This window comes from Tamandua tetradactyla, chromosome 8 (assembly GCF_023851605.1).
Source record: "Tamandua tetradactyla isolate mTamTet1 chromosome 8, mTamTet1.pri, whole genome shotgun sequence".
In the NCBI taxonomy this organism is placed as follows: Eukaryota; Metazoa; Chordata; class Mammalia; order Pilosa; family Myrmecophagidae; genus Tamandua; species Tamandua tetradactyla.
In genome coordinates, this window is record NC_135334.1 from 52,213,623 (window position 1) to 52,218,856 (window position 5,234).

Consider the following 5,234-nt stretch of genomic DNA (forward strand, 5'->3'; position numbering starts at 1 on the left):
GGACTATAGGGAAACCCTTGGGGATTTAAGTGAGCAGGGCAGGAATCTTATTCTTAAGTCCCTGCCATTTGAAGTTATATAGGTATTGAGAGTCTTAGTGAAGAAGGATACAAAGAAATGTGTTTTTAAGATATGGGTAGCTAGATCAGAGTCCCTAGATTCCTAGAGACATAGAGTTGCATGAAGTCATAGCAGCAGATAATAACAAGCAAGGTGAGAAGAAAGAGTGAAAGTGCACAGCCAAGCCTCCCAGTCAATAGCCATGACTCACCAGTCTAATATTGGAGAGAAGTATCTCTTGGCTAGCTCACCAAAATATGTTGCTGGACTTGGGTCTAGGTTCTTGGCCATGCTACAAGAAAGAATTCAAGGGCACATCACAGAACAGCATAGAGTAAGCAGATAGAAAGTTTATTGAATATGCATGTGAGAAGACATGTGGGTACTCTCACAAATGAAGAGAGGTGAGAGGCAAGAGATCCTGGGTACATTAAAAGTAATTTATTAGGTTATGGAGAGTATGCTGATTTGAAACTATTATATAACCCAGAAAAACCATGCTCTTCTAATCCTAATCCAATCTTGTGGGGGCAGACCTATCATTTAGGGCAGAACCTTGTGATTAGGTTCTTTCAATCTGGATGTGAGACATCCAGATATGGGTATGACCATTTGATAAGATTATTTCCTTAGTGGTATGAACCTTATCCATTCAAGGTGCATCTTAACTAGTTTACTGGAGTCTGTTAAAAGGGTAAATATTTTGGAGAAAACTCAGACATGGATATTTGGAGATGTTTGGAGTGCTGACAAAGTTCTTAGAGAAGCCATATAAAACCAAGACAGAGATGCTTGAAGATAAGAAATCTCTGGCCTTGAGGGAAGCTAAGCTAAGAGATGAAACCCAGAGTTTTGCCCCAGAGAAGCTAAGTGAGTGCCCACAGATGCTTGGAGGGTAAGCCACTGGAATTAGACGCTGGAAGCAATGAATCAGGAGCAAGGACCTCAAATGCCAGTCGTATGCCTTCCCATGTGACAGACTTCAGCCCTTTTTGGAGTCAAGGTTTATTTCTCTGCATGCCTTTAGTTTGGACACTTTTAAGGCCTGAGAACTATAAACTTATAACTTAATAAATCTTCTTTATAAAAGCTGATTCAATTCTGGTATATTGCATTCCAGCAGCTTTAGCAAACTGAAAGTGACTTAATGATGTATTTGAAGAAGGAAATGATGTTGGTTGACTCTAAAAATATTAGGAAAATGAAATTGCTTTTTTTTTTAATATGCAATACAAAGAAAACTAGTGTGTAAAAATCAAGTTAAGATAATATGGAAAATAATTATTATATATGTGATGTAGCCTTGTAGCCATTAAATAAAAATTGAAAAGTCAGGTGTGATCTTCTAAAACAAAACAGTATATTAAATAGACTTTATAACTGTTTAAAATCCATTTTTAAGTAGAATGGTAGGTACCTTCTCTTCTATTATTTTATTATATTATTTCCATTACCATTGCCAAGTTTTAAGAACTTTAGAGTGAACTCATATAGCCACAATCTAAATCCTATCAAAGATGTTATTGTACATTCTTTTTTACATATCTATACATCTCCTCATCCTTCTATATCTCCAATATATTATCTATTTAATATATTTCAAGGAAATATGGAAATATTGATACAATTCTTACTAAATATTTTAGCTTGCTTTTCATTAGCTACAGTTCCAAATTTGTTTACATATTTTTCTTTTGATGTAAATTTACATAAAATGAAATGAACCTATTGTAACTTTGTTTACTGAGTTTTGGCAAATGCATACAAATATACAACCCAAACTTGAATCAAGATACAGAATTTTGAGGCACTTCTGGGGAAGATACTATATTTAGTGGCTACAGTTCTCACTCCTCATTCAAAAACAGCTAGTGGGCAGGCAGAAACTGAAACAATGGGCAACTGTTCTAGGGCTTTGGCAATGAAGGAAGCATTATACAGCAACTAGGGAAGAGGTTGAGCAGCTATGGTAAAAAAACAAACAAACAAACAAACAAAAATATGAGTAAGTGGCTTAGCAGCAATTGCTTGGGCCCATCCCCCTACTTTCAAGATTAGTTTGCCTGGGGTCTTGTCCCTAGTTGGCTCCTGCAGACAGAGAAAATGGTGGTGGCTCTGTTTTCCAAGAACAGGAAAAGGAGGCCAAGGCTGAATACTGGTTACAGCTCTTGTTCAACACATTTATATCACTGGGCCCTTTTTCTGAGCTACCCTTCAGACTGCTGTGAAAAGGGGCAGCTGAGTCATTGTTTCAACCCTGCCCATGATGGGGGCAATGGCAGTGGAGATTCAGAGAAGCTGGGTCTATGTAGGGCTTTAGGGAAAAGTTTGCCCAAGAGTACCTTTGGCTGCACAGGCCTGGAAAGTGAAGCTTCAGGGAGCGAATGTTGATTTTGGTATCTTTCCTGACCCTCTCCTAAGGTCTCTTTGGAACTGCTCTATACTTCCTTTGTTGGGTCCCTGCACCTATTTGGCTGGGAAATACTGACTTGGGAAAGTCCTCTCCAGGATGACCCTCCTCCCAGATTTGCCCTCCAGGCAAAAGTAGCTAGAAGCAATGAAAGGAGAGTAAAAACAACAACAAAGAACAGATCAAGAGAACAGGAGAAGGAACAGAAGAAAAGAAGTTTTTTCTTTGGATTGAAACAACTGCACAAATAGTGCAATCTTAAAAATTGTACCACATGCCAAGGGAAGAATTAGATGAAGAAGACTTGAAAAAAATCTCATCAAACATGGGAAATTCTAAAGGTCTAGAAAACATTGAACCAAGTGTCAAAGAAAAGCCTTAATATACAGCCTATCAACAATAAAACCCTAGGCAAAAGAGAGAAGCTGGCCTTCAGAGAGAACTCATCAAGATAACCAGATGCCTAGATGCAGCAAAAACTACAGTCATATAAAGAAACAAAAATGAACAAATGGGATCTTCAGAGGAGGAAATTAGGAAGAATTAATCAAAGATGTTTAAACAAATTTCCAAAATCAGTGAAAGGAGATTGAAGAAAATATGCCTAGTTAGAAAAAGAATATTAAGAAGACACTAGATGAGCATAAAGAAGAATATGAAAATATAAATAGAAAATAATAGAACTTATGGGAAGAAAGAAATAATAGAAGAGATTAAAAATACCCTAGAGTCATACAACAGCAGATTTCAACAAATAGAAGAATGAGTGAACTAGAAGAGATATCAATCAAAGTCTCACAGATAGAAGAATAGATAGAGAAAATAATGGAAATAATTGACTAGGGTTTCAGGTAATTGAGTGACAGCATGAACACACAAACATATGTGTCATGGGTGTCCCACAAGGAGAAGGGAAGGGAAAAGGGGCAACAAGTATATTTGAAGAAATAATGGATGAAAATTTCCCAGTTCTTATGAAGGCATAAATATGCATGTTCAAGAAAAAAATGTACTCTAAATAGATTAAATCCTTACAGGTCTACCTCAAGACACATACTAATCAGAAAATCAAATTCCAAAGATAAAGAGAGAATCCTGAAAGCAACAAGAGAAAGTGATTCATCACACACAAGGGAACAGAAATAAGATTAAATGCTTATTTCTCATAAAAAACCATGGTGGCAGTGGCTGTGTGCCTGGCTTGGGGCATGGGGACAGGCTGCCCTGGAGCCACTGGACTCAGTCTTCATGGCTATGTAGTCCCTGACCATTGCCAACGTGTTTCCGGTGGCCTGCAAGGACTCAGCTCTGCCCCCCAGGTGCCCCAGAGGTTCATCTGCTCCTACCCAGACTGCAGTGTCAACTATAACAAGCCCTGGAAGCTCAATGCACACCTGTGCGAGCACATGGGGGAGAGGCCATTTGTCTGTGACAAAGTCTTCATCAGGGAGTACCATCTGAGCTGCCACATTCTGACCAATTTGTTTGTGAAATTAATGGCTGTGATAAAAAATTCACACAAAATCAAACCTGAAGAAACATTTTGAGTGCAAATATGAGAATCAGCAAAAATAGTATGTATATGAATTTGAAGGTTTTCAGAAGGCCTTTAAGAAACATCAGCAGCTGAAAATCTACCAGTTCCAGCACACCAATGAGCTGCTCTTCAAGTGTAACCATGAAGAATGCAGAAAACCCTTTACATCACCGAGCAGGCTGAAGCAACATGGGAAGGCATTTGAGGGCTAGGTATGCCAAAAGGATGTTTCTTTGTGGCAAAAACATGGATGGAGCTTCTAAAACATGTGAGAGAAGACCATAAAAAGGAAACAACTTGTGAAGTATGCCAGTATGCCTGAAAACATTCAAATGCAAAGATGACTGAAACAATATACGAAAACCCATGCCCCAGAAAGGGATGTGTGTCACTGTCCCAGGGAAGCTTGTGGTAGGACCTACATGACTGTGTGCAATCTTCAGAGCCACATTCTCTCCTTTCATGAGGAAAAGTGCCCATTTAGTGTTCTGTGGCAAAAGGTTTGCAATGAAACAAAGTCTCACTAGGCACGCTGCTGTACATGATCCTGACAAGAAGAAAATGAAGATCAAAGTAAAAACCTCTGATGAAAAACAGAGTTCGGCTTCTCATCTCAGTGTATATATCCCTCCTAAAAGGAAAACAAAACAAGGCTTACCCTTGCCAAAAAATGGAGAGTCTCTGAACTGTATTGAAGAAAACATGTTCTCAACAGTTGTAATACTTACCCTCAGCTAAATATCAGGTTGCTTTGTTTAGATGAGTAACCAATGAGCTTATTTGCTCTCAGAAGCATATATCTTCTTTTTTAAATTACAGATGCAGAGCCAAAAACAAAAAACAAAAAAAAAACACCACACACACACACACAAAATGTGGTAAAAAGAAGGCATAGTGTCATATATTTAAACTACTGAAAAAAGAAAACTGCCAGCCCAAGAATTCTTCTACCAGCAAAATGGTCCCATAAAAATTATGGTGAGTTTGAAATAATCACAGATAAACAGAAACTAAGAGAGTTCATCAATAAGAGGCTTGCCCTACAAAAAGTACTAACAGTAGTTCCATAGGCTAAAAGCAAAAGAAAGGAGAGAAGGGACTGGAGCAGAGTATTAAAATGAAGATTATTAGTTAACTTAACTGAAAAAATAAAAGGAGAGACAAAAATAAAGTGTGAATATAAAAACCAAAGGATAAAATGTTCAAAGAAAGTACAGCATTTACAGC

General features: G+C 37.9%; 1 pseudogene; it reads left to right on the forward strand.

Annotated features, from left to right (window-relative positions):
• The first annotated feature begins 3,724 nt into the window (after positions 1–3,724).
• On the forward strand, positions 3,725–4,745 carry LOC143645090 (transcription factor IIIA pseudogene; annotated as a pseudogene).
• Positions 4,746–5,234: the final 489 nt, after the last annotated feature.